At 36.9% G+C, this 16718-nt stretch overlaps 1 protein-coding gene across 2 annotated transcripts in view; it reads left to right on the top strand.

Moving 5' to 3' along the window:
* Positions 1-16718, top strand: part of RYK (receptor like tyrosine kinase) — a 100666-nt gene that overhangs the window by 80397 nt on the left and 3551 nt on the right. The gene's annotated exons all lie outside the window — the stretch shown is intronic.

The following is a 16718-nucleotide window of genomic DNA, read 5'->3' as shown; positions in this document are numbered from 1 at the left end:
TTTAATGTCTGCCACTTTTTAGTTTGATTTGGAAAATTAATTTATTTCCCTATCTCTTGCTTAATGCACTTTATTATTATAGCTGAATATTTAGAGATTAGGTAAAACTTCTGCTTATAAGGTCCCCCTGTATCACTCAATATCTGTTAGTGTTACATGTAAAATTTTATAGAGTAATTTGCTTCAAAGTTTCAGCTATAAAAATTGGGCTTACTATATCTTGTGTCTCAGTGATATATTTTATTTATAATATAGGGTTTCCCTTTTACTAAGTTTGTGTGGGTTAAGGACTACTCTTTTAATACACAGTTTCCCTCAGTGTATTAGTGTCCTGTGGCTGCTGTAACAGATTGCAACAAGCTTGGTGGTAAAACAGCAGAGGCTTATTCTCTCACAGTTGAATTCTGGAAGCCACATGTTTGAAATCAGGGTGTAGGCAGGGCCGTGCTCCCTCCAGAGACCCTAAGGGAGAAACCGTCCTTGCCTCTCCCAGCTTCTGGTGGCTCTTGGCACTCCTTGGCTTGTGGCTGCATCTCTCTCCATCTCTCTCCATCTCTCTCCATCTCTCTCCATCTCTCTCTCTGCTCCATGTTCATATCACCTTATCCTCTATGTGTCTGTCTCTCGAAACTCCCTCTACCTCTCTCTTACAGTGATACATATGATTGCATTTAGGATTTATCTCATAATCTAGGATATGTTTCTACTCTCAAGGTCCTTAACTTAATCACATCTTTTGTCATATAAGGTAATATCTATAGGTTTCAGGGATTAGAATGTGGACATATCTTTGGGGCCACCATTCAATCCACTACACTCAGTAATTGAAATTACCTAAGATTTCCTTATTGAAAAACTAATCTTCCAATTTAAAATCCTTAAAATGATTTGTTAAGGGAGGAACCCTCTCTTTTTATTATATTTTTTTTTTTTTTTTTTTTTTTTATTTATTTATTTATTTTTGCTGTGTTGGGTCTTCGTTTCTGTGCGAGGGCTTTCTCTAGCTGTGGCAAGCGGGGGCCTCTCTTCATCGCGGTGCGCGGGCCTCTCACTGTCGCGGCCTCTCTTGCTGTGGAGCACAGGCTCCAGACGCGCAGGCTCAGTAAGTGTGGCTCACGGGCCCAGTTGCTCCGTGGCATGTGGGATCTTCCCAGACCAGGGCTCGAACCCGTGTCCCCTGCATTGGCAGGCAGATTCTCAACCGCTGCGCCACCAGGGAAGCCCTATTATAGTCTTTTAATTTAAATTTTTTTTTCTTTTTCAGGAGCTAGGTTAGCTATTTGATATATTGTGCCTTTCTGCATACCAAGTGTTTTGATGAGATGTGCTCACTTGATGTGAATGAACAAGTTACATATATAGTTTTTAAACTTTTTTCCTGTAAGTGAAGGTCTTTCATTATGCATATCTTCAGAATACTTCGTTTTAACTTAATTTATAATCAACTACTCTCTGAAAAGAAAAAAAAAAAAAGCTTATCTGACACTTGTGAGATGGGCAGAATAGATATGAGTGATGATGCGAAGGATGTTTTCTGCTTCATGGAGCAGCTGCAAAGGTTAATAGTGGATGGAAACTTGTTGCCACAGTCTTTCCCAGCCAGAGGCATGGGGCCTTTTGGAGAATGGGTGGAGGTGGGAGGAATAAATCCTGATTCTTAGACACAGAGCCCTGAGGGTTCAGCTTGTATTGCAGTGGGAAACTAGGCCTGGTCTGTTCTTCCAGAGCTGTGATAATAAAATAAAACTTCTCTAACATTAATGTCAAGAAGTTAAAATTCCAAGTAAAGCAATACAAATACGCAAAGCAACTTACATAGTTCTCATAGCTATCTAAAGAGAACCTGGACTTCTTTTGGGGGAAGGAGGGGTTGCTTGTTTTGTTTTTGATGTTTATTTTTCTCAAATGATGTTTAAAAAAAAGGAAAGCAGAGCTTGATTTAGGCTAGCAAACAGCTGCTGTATTGAATGACAGTAAGGACCAGTTATACTCAGGTGCTTGTTTTTCAGGTTGCCAAATCTTTATTCAGAAGTTCTGAATTGTAGGTGGGATTCTTTACCAGTTACTACATTAAGCAAAGCTGTTTTCATGGGGAAAAAAATTGAGTTTAACTTTGGTTTTAGAACATAGTTCTAAAACATAATAGCAGTTGAACTAGAGCTACATGGTTTTCAAATCCACCCCTTTAGTAGAAAAGCCTGCATCTGAACATTTTTGAATGCAGAAAAGTAAAAGAAACTTTCCTCACATCTTTGAAAATATCATTCTATATTTGATTTAAAAGATTAATTCACTCATCTCTTTGGGATGTTAATATTCTTTTTAATGGTTTTAAAAAGATTGATGATTTTAAAATTTTATGATTTTATTACTCATTGAAATATAGCATAGTTGCCTTAACAGAAATGAGGTGGCAGTTGTGGTGAACCCAAAACTAGTCTAACGGGCAGGAAATAGAAGATGTTGCTTAGATGGCAGTCTGTAATACAAAGATGCCATGTAACTTCAAGGAGATTGGGAATTGTTTGATTATTCTCTTAGAAAAAGGAATATTGATAAGTAATATTTCAGAGGGGTATGCAAGATGGCCAGTAGTACTGTTAGCTTGCACAGTGGAAGCCCCCAAAATATGCATGCTTAATTTAATGTATTTGCTTATTTCTATGTAAGTATTCCATTGTATATTTAAGCAGTAATAGGAAATTTTTTTAGGAATTATTTTTTATAACACTTATGATCACATATTTCACAGGAACTCCAGAGTGAAAATTAGATGATACACTTCAACTAATGAGACTATAGTTAATACATTTCTAAGCAATGTGATCTACATCTCTTCAGCTGGGTACACTGCGCTTACTAGCTGGTAAAGTCCATGTAGAGGATATATGGCTTGGTTAAGCAAATATTTCAAAATCATACTTAGAATTAGTTTTTCTTACAATTATGATATTTTACAAATTTTGCAGCAGTTCACATATTTTATGTAAGAACTTGACTTAACAGGAGAATTACTTTAAAATCATCACCACTTTTAGCATGTATTGGCATAAACTTACTTGAAATGTCTGTGTGACCCAAGTTCTTCTGAGCTGTACTTAGAATGTGTTGGTGAGAATACCCACATTGATTTACGTTTAACATGGTCAGCTCCTAAAATGTTCAGATATTTCTTCTTTAGATTCTTATAAATTCATTTCCTTTAAAATGTATTTTTCCCCACAATATCTTTTTCCTTGGACAATTGAGATTGAAAGGAATGGGAATACTGTTCTGTTTCCTATGACTGTGATGGGGCTATTTAGTGTAAAAATCCTGCCTTTCTGTTTTGTGGGATTGAGTATTTTTTGAATTCTTATGTTAAAGCACACATGTTAAATTGCTTTTTAACATTTGTATTGAAATGTGTATACATAATCATTATGCTGTGTTTCCACCTTTCCTTTATGGATTAAGTTGGGGTTTTAAAAAGCTACATTTAATATTCTACTTTCGGGCTGTAAAACTTCATTCAGAGTCAAATGCAAAATAAGTAATGTAACCCCATTCCTCCCAGAATATCTACACATGTAAAGTACATATTTTAGCTATGAATGTAGCATCTAACAAATGATATTACTGCCTTGGAGGGAACATTTTCTCTGCCCTTTAAAAGACCCTTAACATTTTTGCATTCCTTTATAGTTAAAAATTCTCCCTGATTTATTTGGAAATACATTAATGTTTTCTGTCTTAAAAATAATACATTGCATTTCTGGGTTGTGTTTTAATAGTTTTTACTGGAAGGATTTAAATTTTTCTATGTCAAGATTATTATAATGTTAATATCAGCTTTTAACTGTTGAACTTAGGAAATATGCACAACCAGATTTGACTAGTTATAAATCTCTAATATTATTCTAAGATATGACATCATCGTAGCCATTATTAAGAATTTCTGGATATTGTTTTTATTCTGTTTTCATCAGATGTGGTACTGCCATAGATCTTTTTTGGTGACTTTCTTTTCCTTTATTTGAAAATAGATTTCTTGATTTATGTCTTCTTTGAATTATTTAGCTAGTTATAGTAGCTAATTCTGTAAGAGGCTACCTTCTATTAAGAGACTGAATGCAATCAGGAATACACAATTAAGAGTTTTTTCTTGGTGGTTTTCTTGCCTTTATGGTATTATATTGTGTTTACAAAGCATTTTCTTGGGAAAAAAACAAGTCAAGGAAATGATTTCCATGTGAGTCTTATCAGTGTGGTTTATGGCAATGAGGAGATCCTTTAAGGTATTCGAACAGTTTTTAGGGTGCAGGGCATATGAAAATGTGTTCCTTGACATTATTTCTTTTGTGAACATTAGAGATTATCTCCAGAAGAAGGAGAGAAATCTGTAGTTATGCAGATACTCTGCTTGCTGCAGAGTGCTTCTTATTGCTCCTCTTTGCCCAGTGCCATGGAAAGTCATTGCCACAACCCTGAACAGACTGGTGCAGGAGAAACTCACATTCATAATATGCCCATGAAGAGTGGTCTTCTGAACTACTGTGGTATCAGAGAGAGCTATAGTTTTCAGAGAATGCTTATTATTTTTAAAAGAATAGAAAACTTTCTATTTTACTCCCTTTCTTCATTATTAATTTTAGAATAATACTTAGAGTCCCATTATTTAATTTGTTTCCATTATGGTTGCACATTTTATACATCAACTATCTTAGACGTACTATTTAAATATTCATGTTAAGATGAATTGATTAAAAGACATTAGAAAAAAGCTGGAGAGGTGAAAAAATCATTCAGACATTACTTTAGGAAATAAAGATTTAAAGTTTAATATTATTAACATTAAGAAAATATTGTTTAGTTTTATGAAATAGTCCTAATATTTCCTGGGAATGAGGAATAAATGGATTTACTTTAGGAACAGTTAATATATTTTCAGAGTGACCAGTTCCTGTCTTGTGATCAAGTAGTTGCACTCAATTTATTTTCTGTATTTGGCTCTCCTTGAGAATAGATATTTTCCTTAAGAGATCTTGTGAACATATCCTTCCTTTCCTTTCCTGCCTTGTCCTTATCATTCTATTTAATATCCCCTTCAAATAGCCCCAGTGTTCTGATAGAGCAATGTCTAAGCATCTGATACAGTGGAGGAAAGTACCATATATAGCAGATATGTGTGATGGCTTGGTAGGCATCCGATATTAGATCCTAGGACAGATTTGGTCTCTTTTCAGTCATGTAGGACACTCTGTGCCTAGAGATTGCTGATTTTTGAAGTAGAGTTAGCAACATGTACTAAATTCGATACCTGATGCAGTCAAAATACACTATATAGTCATTGTACACTTGGGTACATTTGTTTAGCTGGAATAGAAAAGTGTAAGCCACAGTGATAAGTATAAAGGATTATTAAGATTTTTAGGTGATAGTTTACACTGAAGAATTGTTAAAAAGAGCCCTTTAAAGGTCACTTGTGTAAATTTATTAATTGGATCCTGGCTCCTGGCCCTTGCCTCCACTCAGTGTGCCAGGGGCCTGGCCCACCACTGTGCATCCAGTAAAGCTTTTTTAAAGTAACATAATTCTATAGATATATATTTCCGCTGTGGTTATTGGAAAGGCCTGGAAAATACGTGTCTGAAAAATTAAAATTCGTAGAATAGTATAGCTTCAAAAATTGGATACTCAGAAAGGGATATATACTCATAAAGCCTGTACCTTGAGTACGGCATAGTGTTAGTTTTGGAAACTTGTGAAAATTGTTTAGTTAATGTTAATGAAAGTCGACTGGACTCAAGCTTCCACTGCTTGGAATGTTACTCCATGATATTTTGATCTTCAGAGTGAACTCTTAATTAAAGGAATTGGTAAAGAGAAATCCAAACTCCTTCGCCTTGGTTTTCAGAACTTCTGTTCCTTATCTTCTTGTTTCAGTGTTATATTTTCTACTGTACTTTTCCTTATATTCTGCATTTCAGCCAATCCGGAATTCCTGCTGAGTCCAAGCTCACCAGGTGCTTCTATGCCATTTAATTTGATCATCTTTGAATCCCAGAGAATTGTATCTACTTAATGACACCCATAAAGAATTCTTTGTCTACCTAATAATGGCACCTATCACACGCTGCCTTATATTTTCTGGCACAAGTCATTTTTCCCAGAACAGGCAGTGGGGAACTCTGACTTAATTATTTTCCTTTAGAAGGTTTTCCATATTTACAGAATTAAAGTTGTGTGTGTGTTTGTGTGTGTGTGTGTGTGTGTGTGCACGTAGCAGTGTTAATCTTATCCTTAGAGAGCTGTGTACTTGACTGTGTAAAAGAATCTTGGAGGGCCTCACACTGTCCTCTTCTCCCCTCTGTTTCCATGTTGAATCCTCATTTTTCTCCTTGTCTCACTCCTACAGACTTCAATTCAGAGATTCCATGTGTTCTTTTGACTACAGTTGTTATTTATGAGTAAATGATTTATTGTAAATTGATTTATTACAAATTGACCTTTGTGGCCTAAGGTCTCTCTCTTAAGTATTAGATATATTGCATAGATACCTACTCTGCTTTTGTGCCCAGGGCCCATGTTTCTGAAAACATAAGTGCAATCTTTGCACTGTAAAGATGCAACACAATTGAGGACAACAGGTAGACTGTCTGGTTTGAGGGGAAAACATGATTGATTTGCTATGGGGCATGTTGAGTTCAGGATACTGATGGGTGGAACATAGGTCTGGAATTCTGGATAGACATAGAAGCAGGATATTAGAAATTGTACATCAGCTTCGTAAAAGTGTGTGATTGAATAAACAAGAGAGTTTGTTGATCTCAGAGGTAGCGAATATAAAGAGAGAAGAAAGCTAAGAGAAAATGTAGGGAATATTTAGTTAGTGAGAAAGGAAAGATGAACAATGAATAAAACAGAAGGGTAAGAAGAGAATCCAGAGAATGCTGTGTCTTAGAAACCAAGGAAGGAAATAGTTTCAAGGAGAGTCTAGTCTCTAAACATATCTGCAGTAGTCAGAAAGGATGAGGAAATCTTTGAGGGCTTTTGAACGGCAGGTTTAGTAAATCATTAAAGATGGATATGATTGTTAAGGGCTCTGTGGGAGGTGAGAAAGTGGAGACAATAAATAGATTACACTTTGAAGAAGTTTAGCTATGAAAAGGAGTGGAAGGATTGTAGCTTGATGGGATGGCAGGATCAAGAGAGGTTTTATTGTGTTAATGTTGTGTTTTATTCTATTGGGTTTGTTTGGTGTGGCTTTTAGGCAGGGAAGCAATGGGGAGAAAGAGATGGACTTGTGATTATTGGAGGGGAGGTCCAAGAGATGATAGGTGAACGGGCTCAGAAACCCACGTAAAGGTATAGTTTGGCATGGGAGGAGGTATACCTCTTGTCTGAGATGGGAATAAAGCAAGAGATAGAAGAGAGAAGGTACAGAAAATTCTTGAAGAAGGATCTCTCATTGACCTATGGGACAACTTCAGGTTGCTGAATATAGTTGTAATCGGGGTCCACAAAAGCATGCATTGGAGTTGCGGGGCAGTGGGGGACTAAAAGAATAATGAAGAAATAACTGAAATGTTTCCAAATTTGATTAAAACTATAAATCCACAGATCTAAGAGCTCAACAAACCCCAAACACAATAAGCACGAAGAAACTAATGCATTACACATTATAATCAAATTGCGCAAGACTAGCGATAAAGAGAAAATCTTAAAAGCAGCCATAAAAAAAAGAATGTTAATATACAGAGGAACCAGGAAAATTTCTCACTGGAAGCCATGCAAGGGGGAAGACAGTGAAGCAACATCTTTAAACATCTTTAATATCTACTGTAAGAAAAAACTTATGTAGAATTTTATACCCAGATAAAATATCTTTCAAAAACTGAAGGGGAAATAAAGACTTTTCCAGAAATAGAAAAGCTGAAAGAATTCATAACTAGCAGATGCACACTATAAGAAATGTTAAAGGAAGTCCTTTAGGAACCAGTAATACCAGATGGAAATACGGGTCTGACAAAGGAACAGAGAGTACCAGAAATGGTAACTGCATGGGTAAATGTATACAGTTCTTTTTTCTCATTACTTAAATCCTTTAAAAAGATAATTGAACATATTTTTATGCCCCTTGTGTAGTAATTGGTAAAATAGACAGAAAATCAGTAAGGATATAGATTTGAATGACAGTACCAACCAACTTGATCTAGTTAACAGTTATAGAACACACCATTCAACAACAGCAGAATGCATATCTGCAGGTTCACATGTAATATTTACTAAGGTAGACCACATTCTGGATCATGATCAAGTCAATAAATTTAAAAGGATTTAATTCACACAAAGTAGGGTTTTGTGAACACAATGGAATTAAATTAGAAATCAAAAATAGGAATCTAGGACTTCCCTGCTGGCAGAGTGGTTAAGAATCCTCCTGCCAATGCAGCGGACACGGGTTCAATCCCTGGTCCGGGAAGATCCCACATGCCACGGAGCAACTAAGCCCAGGTGCCACAACTACTGAGCCTGTGCTCTAGAGCCCACGAGCCACAACTACTGAAGCCCGTGCTCTGCAACAAGAGAAGCCACCACAGTGAGAAGCCCGCGCACCGCAATGAAGAGTAGCCCCCACTCACCACAACTAGAGAAAGCCCGCGAGCAGCAACAAAGACCCAATGCACTCAAAAATAAAAATAAATTAACAACAACAACAAAAAGGAATCTAGAAAATCCTCAAATATTTAGAAACTAAATAATACACATTCAAATAACCCATGTGTCAAGGAAGTAATCAAAAGGGAAATTATAAAGTACTTAGAATTGAATGAAAGTAAAAACACATTTCAAGATTTGGGGGATGCTGCTCAAGGGCGACATGTATACTATTAAACATCAATATTAGAAAAGAAGAAAAGTCTCAAATTAGTGACCTTAGTTTTCACCTTAAGAAACTAGAACAAGAGCAGATTAAATCCCAAGTAAGTAGGTGAAAGGTGAAATAATAAAGATTAGATGGAAGACAGTGAAATATGAAACAGAAAAACAGTAGAGAAAAATCAAGTGAAACCAATGTTTAACTCTGAGAATATCATTAATGATGACTCTTTCGCCAGACTAATCAGGAAAAGAAGAAGTTGCAAATTAACGATATAATGAATGAGAGAGATGATATCATTAAAGATTCTCACAGGTATTAACAGTAAGAGAATATTATGAACAACTTTTTCCCAATAAATTTAGACACTTAGGTGAAATGGACAAATTCTTTGGAAGATAAGAATTTTCAAAGCTCACTCAAGAAGTAGATAATCTGAATAGCCATATAAAAATGGAATTTTTTTTTTTTTGGCCTTGCTGCGTGGCTTGTGGGATCTTAGTTCCCCAACCAGGGATTGAACCCACTCCCTCAGCAGTGAAAGTGTGGAGTCCTAACCACTGGACTGCCAGGTAATTCCCCCAAAATTTAATATTTAGTTAAAAACCTGCCCCAAAAGAAAATATTAGGTCTAGATTAAACTCTAGGGCACTGCTGAATGCCTTCAAACATTTAAGGAAGAAATAATAAAAATTCTATACAATTTCAGAAAGTTGAGGAGAGAATACTTTCTAACTCATTCTGTGAAGTCAACATTACCTTGAAACTGATCTACAGATCATTATCACTCATGATCACAGATGCAAAAATTAAACAGAAGTTTAGAACCCATGAATATATTTAAAAATAATATTATGACCACATAGGCTTTATCCCAAGAATACAGGCTTTTTCAATCATTTGAAAAATCAAACAGTGCAGTTTACTGTATTACATATTAAAAAAGAAAAACCATATGATCATCTCAGTAGATGCAGAAAAAGTATTAGAAAAAAATCTAAAATTCATTTCTAGTAAAAATTCCTAGCAGTCTGGTAAAGGGCATCTACAAAAAACGAAAACAAAACCCTATAGCTATTATCATACTTAATGCTAAAAGGCTGAATTCTTTTTACCTAATAACAGTAACAAGACAAGGGCACCCACTCTCATCAGTATTGTTCTCAAGGTTCTAGCCAGTGCACTAAGGGAAGAAAAGGAAATAAAAGGCAAGAAAATATTGCATAGGAAAAAGTAACTCTTTATTTGTGGGCAACTTGATCGTCTATGAAGAAAATCCAATGTGATATACAAGATAGCTATAGCTAGAACTAATAAATGAGTTTAGAAAGATTACAGGATATAAGATCAATGTAGAAAAGTCAGTTGTATTTCTACATACTAATAAAAATCAGAAATTAAAGTTTTTTTAAAACATAAAAGCATCATAAAATATGAAATTCTTAGGAATAAATATGACAAAAATTGTGAAAGACCTATATGATGAACGCTATGAAACACTGTTGAGAAAAATTAAAGCCCTACATAAGTGGAGTGGTGTACCTTGTTTGTTGGCCAGAAAACTCAATATTGAAATGTTAATTCTCTCCGAGTTGACCTATAGATTCAACACATTTCCGAAGAAAATCTTTGCAGCCTTTTAATTTTTTTTTTTTTTTTTTTTTTGCTGAAGTTGACAGATTGATAAAATTGATATGGAAAGGCAAAGAACCATAGCCAAAACAGCTTTGAAAAAAGAAAGTTACGGGTCTGATTTCAAATTACAGTAATCAAGACAGTTGTGGTATTAGCATTAAGGTAGATAGGTAGATCAGTGGAACAGAATAGAGTATGTAAAATTTGACCCACATATGTATGGACAACTAATTTGCAACAAAAGTGCAAAGGCAAGTCAATGGAGAAAGTATCCTCTTTTAAACAAATGGTCCTGGAGCAACTGGATATCCAGCTACAAAAAAAATGAACTTCAATTTATATCTTGCTCCATGTACAAAAATTAACTCAAAATAAATCACAGACCTAAGTGCACGACCTAAAACTATAAACCTTCTAGAAGAGAATAATAGAAGAAAATCTTTGGAGCTTTACCTTAAGCAAAGATTTCTTAAACAAGACACCAACTCGATCTGTAAAAGAACAAATTAGACTTTATCAAAATTTGAAGCTTGTACTTTTTGAAATAGTGTTAAGAGAATGAGAAGACAAGTCACACTCAGAGGATATATTTGCAAATCATATATCTGGTAAAGGACATACTTACAGAATATATAAAGAACTCTAAAAATTCAGTACAGGTATTCCCCACTTTTCAAAAGTTTGATTTATGCCACTTCGCTTTTACAAAAGACCTATGTTAGTACCTGTTTTCACAAACCAAGAGAAATCCAAAGAGGATTTTTGGTTTTACCAAAAAAAGGTAAAAAGCAAAAATAGCATTCAAGTGTTTGTTTTGTAGCAGCCATTATAGAGGCATCTTGCACCCCAGGCAGTGAGAGTGGCCCCGCCAGACACTACACTCAGCATCTCAGCATCAAGCCACCATGGCTTTGAACTGTGCTTGTGAGCATCTGTGATTTATCTCGATTTATATTGTGCATGTGTTAGTAAGATGTGTTCTAAAGTAATTGCTGCCTCACTTTATGGCATTTCTGTTTACAAAATAGGAATGCTCTACTTTCAGATAGCAGGGGAAACCTGTAATAAAAAAGCAACCCAGTATAAAAATGGGCAAAATATTTGAACAGACACTTCACCAGTGAAGATATATAAATGGCAAATAAGCACATGAAAATATGATTAACATCATTAGTCATTAGGAAAACGCAAACTAAAACCACAACAAAATACCATTCCTCACCCATTACTATGGCTAAAATTGAAGACCGAAGTCTTTGCAAGGATATGGAAGAACGGTAGCTCTCTTACACTGCTGATGGTAATGTAATATGGTACATACACTTCGGAAAACAGTTTGGCAGTTTCTTTCTTTTTTTTTTTAAGTATGAGATATTTTATCCTTAATAAATTTTAAAAATTATTTATTTTGGCTGCGTTGGGTCTTAGTTGTGGCACGCAGGATCTTCATTGTGGCCCATGGGCTTCTCTCTAGTTGTGGCACGAGGGCTCTTCGTTGCGGCACGTGGGCTCTGAAGTTGTGGCGTGTGGGCTGTCTAGTTGAGGCCTGTGGGCTCAGCAGTTGGGGCACCTGGGCTTAGTTGCCCCATGGCATGTGGGATCTTAGTTCCCTGACCAGGGATCAAACCTGCATCCTCTGCATTGGAAAGCAGATTCCTAACCACTGGACCACCAGGGACCATTCCCAGTGTGGCAGTTTCTTAAAAAGTTAAACATGTACATACCATATCCAGTCATTTTGCTCCTAGGTAAATGAAAGTATATGTCCTTACCAATACTTGGGCATAGATGTTCATAGCAGCCTTATTTTTAGTAGCTAAACCTGCAAATAATTCAGTGTCCATCAACAGGTAAATGGGTAAACTGCTGTATTCATACAATGGACTGCTGTTCAGCAGTGAAAAGGGATGAACTGTCGATATATCATGGATGAATCTCAGAATCATTATTCTGAGTGAAAGAAGCTAGACAAAATGTACAGTTTTAATAATTCCATTTATGTGAAATTCTAGAAAATGCAAACTAATGTTAGTGGCAGAGAGCAGATTAATGGTTATTTGGAGATAGTGGGGCGGTGGTGGGAGGACTGGGAGGAAAGGATTAGAGCTGTATGAATCTTTTGGAAGTGATGGGTATGTTCATTATCTTGATTGTGGCAGTTGTTTCAGAGGTGTATACATGTGTGAGAATATATCAAATCGAACAGTTTATTGTATGTTGGCCATACTACAATAAAAATACATAAAAACTGTCTTCTGTCTTTGCTGTCTGACCACTGCTGCTAACACATCTAAGACTAGTTCCTAAGTTTGCAGGATCTTAAGACCCAGCTAGGACTCTTAAAAATATTGAGTTCCAGGTCTCAGAATTACTAGGATGGGGCTAGGGAATCTGTAATTTTAACAAACACTCCAGGTGATTTTTCTTATTACCCAAGCTTGGAAAGCACTTGTCCCACATTAAGTTAATTCCACTTTGGTCATCTGAACCCATTCCATATATGAGAAAGGGATGTTAGGTTTCTAGTGTTAACAGAAAGGCCTAGCCGTAGAACACTTGATTATGCTTTTACTGTGGTCAGATGAGATCATTTAGAATTGGACAAAATTTTTTTCTCATCATATGTAATATATTGAGGTCAGCCTGAAGTAACAGAATGGAAATCTCTGAATAGTCCCAACATTAGTGAACATTACATCAAAGGGTAAAAAAGAATTATTATATACTTTCTTTTTTATAAATTTATTTTTAAATTTTCATTTATTTATTTTTGGCTGCGTTGGGTCTTCGTTGCTGCACACGGGCTTTCTCTAGTTGCAGCAAGCGGGGGGCTACTCTTCGTTGCAGTGCGCGGGCTTCTCGTTGTGGTGGCTTCTCTTGCTGCAGAGCATGGGCTCTAGGTGCGCAGGCTCAGTAGTTGTGGCTTACGGGCTCTAGAGCGCAGGCCCAGTAGTTGTGGTACACAGGCTTAGCTGCTCTGTAGCATGTGGGATCTTCCCGGACCAGGGATCAAACCCGTGTCCCATGCATTGGCAGGCGGATTCTTAACCACTGCACCACCAGGGAAGTCCCGAGTATTATATACTTTTTGACAAGTCACATCTGTAAATGTTGTTAGTGAAAAAAAAATTTTGTATTCTATATATTAAGAAGCTGTAAAATAACACAAGTTGGGAGAAGAGAAATAAGATGAATAGAAGAACACTGTTATTCTCTACATGTTCTTTAAATGGATGTAGCAAGAGCCTTTTATAAAAGTTTTACAAAACTCTGGAAAAAACAGGCTGACCTTCTCATTGCCCCCTTTCCAAAGACGTCAAACAAGAGGAAATTATAGAATAAGTCTGTCTAAATTTTAAATGGTTCAGTTATCAGAAGACTTTAGAGAGCAAGTTTTCCACAAATTATCCTTGTGCTATTTGGTCTTGATTTTTTTGTAGAGGGTTGGTGAGCCAACATGTAATTAATCACTTTTTTTGGTTGTTGGCTTGTAAGGAAATGAAACTGCAACTTTCCCTTTGGCTTTATTGTTCTCTTTTTGGTGTTTATTAGTGCTGCAATATGTAACATATGAAACTTAGATGGGTGCTTAGTGATAATGTGGATACAACAATGTGAAAGAAGTATTTTTTTAAAGTCATCTTATATATTTTGTACTGTTATGGTACCTGTGTACACTCCAGGTCTCAGATACCACCAGCATTACTATGAAAGTCTTACAGTCAGAAGTTGTTAGAACATCCCTTGTCAGTGGATGGGGTTACTCATCAAGTGGCAGTATCCACTTCTTACCAATTCTCATTGTTTCTTCCTCCAAAATCTAGTTTGGATTGATTATTCCTTTCCCGAAGCTGCTACCACAATAAGTGAATAAGAACAGACCCATCTCATCTTGTAAATAAGGGGTAGGAACACCCTTCCAACTAGCCTCACTTCTTTGGGCTCTGTTCCATCTGTGTAGTGAACTACCTTCCCTGTGGCAGTTGGACACTATTTTATTTATTTATTTATTTAAAAAAAATTTAATTTATTTTATTTATTTTTTGGGTGCTTTATAAATAAATAAAGATTTTATTTATTCTTCATTGCTGCACGTGGGCTTTCTCTAGTTGCGGCCAGCGGGGGCTACTCTTTATTGAGGTGCGTGGGCTTCTCATTGCAGTGGCTTCTCTTGTTTCGGAGCACGGGCTCTAGGCAGGCGGTCTTCAGTAGTTGTGACTCGCGGGCTCTAGAGCGCAGGCTCAGTAGTTGTGGCGCACAGGCTTAGTTGTTCCGCGTCACGTAGGATCTTCCTGGACCAGGGCTCGAACCCGTGTCCCCTGCATCGGCAGGCGGATTCTTAACCACTGCGCCACCAGGGAAGCCCTGGACAGCATTTTAAAAATTAAGCATTACATTGACTAATTACTGTCATTATTAAAAGTTCATATAAAGTTTAAAGACAAACACCTGTATGTCAGCAGGCACCTTCCTTTAACTTTTATGAATTTGAAATCGTTTTTCCATCTTTAAGCAGAATAGAAGATTCCCCTTAAACCAATAGGTTTAGGGAAATTCCAGTAGACTCTGTCTCTATGAAGATTTTAAAAATATACATCCATCTGCATCTGATTCCTGTCTCTTCCCTCCTCCCAAAGCACAGACCTCAAGGATGGCCACTGTTCTACCTTAATGGTAACAATTGATAAAAAAGATATTAAGTTCCAAAAAGCTAAACTCTTTGGTTTTGGTATTTAGGATAATGCTGGCCTAAAAATGAGTCGAGAAGTGTTCCATCCTCCCCTGTTTTCTGAAAGAGTTTGTGTAGGATTGTACTGTGGTTTGAATTGTGTTACCCCAAAAGATAGGTTGAAGTTCTAACCCCTATACCTCAGAATGTGACCTTCTTTGGAAACAGGGTTATTAGAGATATAATGTTAAGATGAAGTCATAATTAAGGTAGACCTTAATCCAATATGACTAATATCATTATAAGAAGAGACACTGGCATGCAAGGGGAGAATGTTGTGTGAAAACAGAGGCAGAGATTGAAGTACTACAGCTGCAAACCAAGGAACACCAAGGATTGCTGGTAAAGCACCAGAAGGTAGGATTAGGCAAGGAAGGATTCTCCCCTGTGGGTTTCAGAGTGAGTGTAGCCCTGCCAACACCCTGATTTTGGACTTCTAGCCTCCAGAGCTGTGAGGCAAATTCCATTGTTTGAGTCACCCAGTTTGTGGTACTTTGTTATGGCAGCCCTAGGAAACTAACATTGTATTAGGAAACTAATATCGTATTTTTTTCTTTCAAGTTTGATAGAATTCATCCAGTGAAATTGGATGCAGAGTTTTCTTTGTGGAAAGATTTTAAATTATGAATTCAATTTCTCTAAGAAATATTGGGCTGTATAGATTTTCTATTTATTCTTGTATCTATTTATTTTATTTATTTATTTATTTTATTTATTTATTTATGGCTGTGTTGGGTCTTCGTTTCTGTGTGAGGGCTTTCTCTGGTTGCGGCGACTGGGGGCCACGCTTCATCGTGGTGCGCGGGCCTCTCACTATCGCGGCCCCTCTTGTTGCGGAGCACAGGCTCCAGACGCGCAGGCTCAGTAATTGTGGCTCACGGGCCTAGTTGCTCCGCGGCATGTGGGATCTTCCCAGACCAGGGCTCGAACCCATGTCCCCCGCGTTGGCGGGTGGATTCTCAACCACTGCGCCACCAGGGAAGCCCTATTCTTGTATCTATTTTGGTAACTTGTATATATCAAGGAATTTGTTCATTTCATCTAAGTTATTGAATTTATTGGCATAAAGTTGAGTTGCTTATAATATTTTTTGATGTCTATAGGATCTGTAATGATGTTTCCTCTTTTCTTCCTCATATTGGTTATTTGTGTCTTTTTATTTTCTTTCATCAGTCTGGCTTAGGGTTTCTCAACCGGGGGCAGTTTTGCACCCTCCCTTCTGGGAGTGTGGGGCATTTGGCAATATCTGGCGACATTTTCAGTTATTACAACTTGGGGCATCCAGTGGGTGGAGGCCAGGGATGCTGCTGAACTAAACATCCTGCCATGCACAAGACAGCCTCTCACAACAGAGACTCACCCAGTCCACAGTGTCACTAGTGCTGAAGTTGAGAAACCTGTTCTAGGGCTTACAGTGTACACCTTCTACTTTCGAATATTATGCCACTTCATGTTTAATATAAGCAGCTTACAATACAGTATTTCCACTCA

The sequence above is a fragment of the Balaenoptera musculus genome, chromosome 4 (assembly GCF_009873245.2).
Source record: "Balaenoptera musculus isolate JJ_BM4_2016_0621 chromosome 4, mBalMus1.pri.v3, whole genome shotgun sequence".
NCBI lineage: Eukaryota > Metazoa > Chordata > Mammalia > Artiodactyla > Balaenopteridae > Balaenoptera > Balaenoptera musculus.
This window is presented reverse-complemented; position numbering and strand designations above follow the sequence as displayed.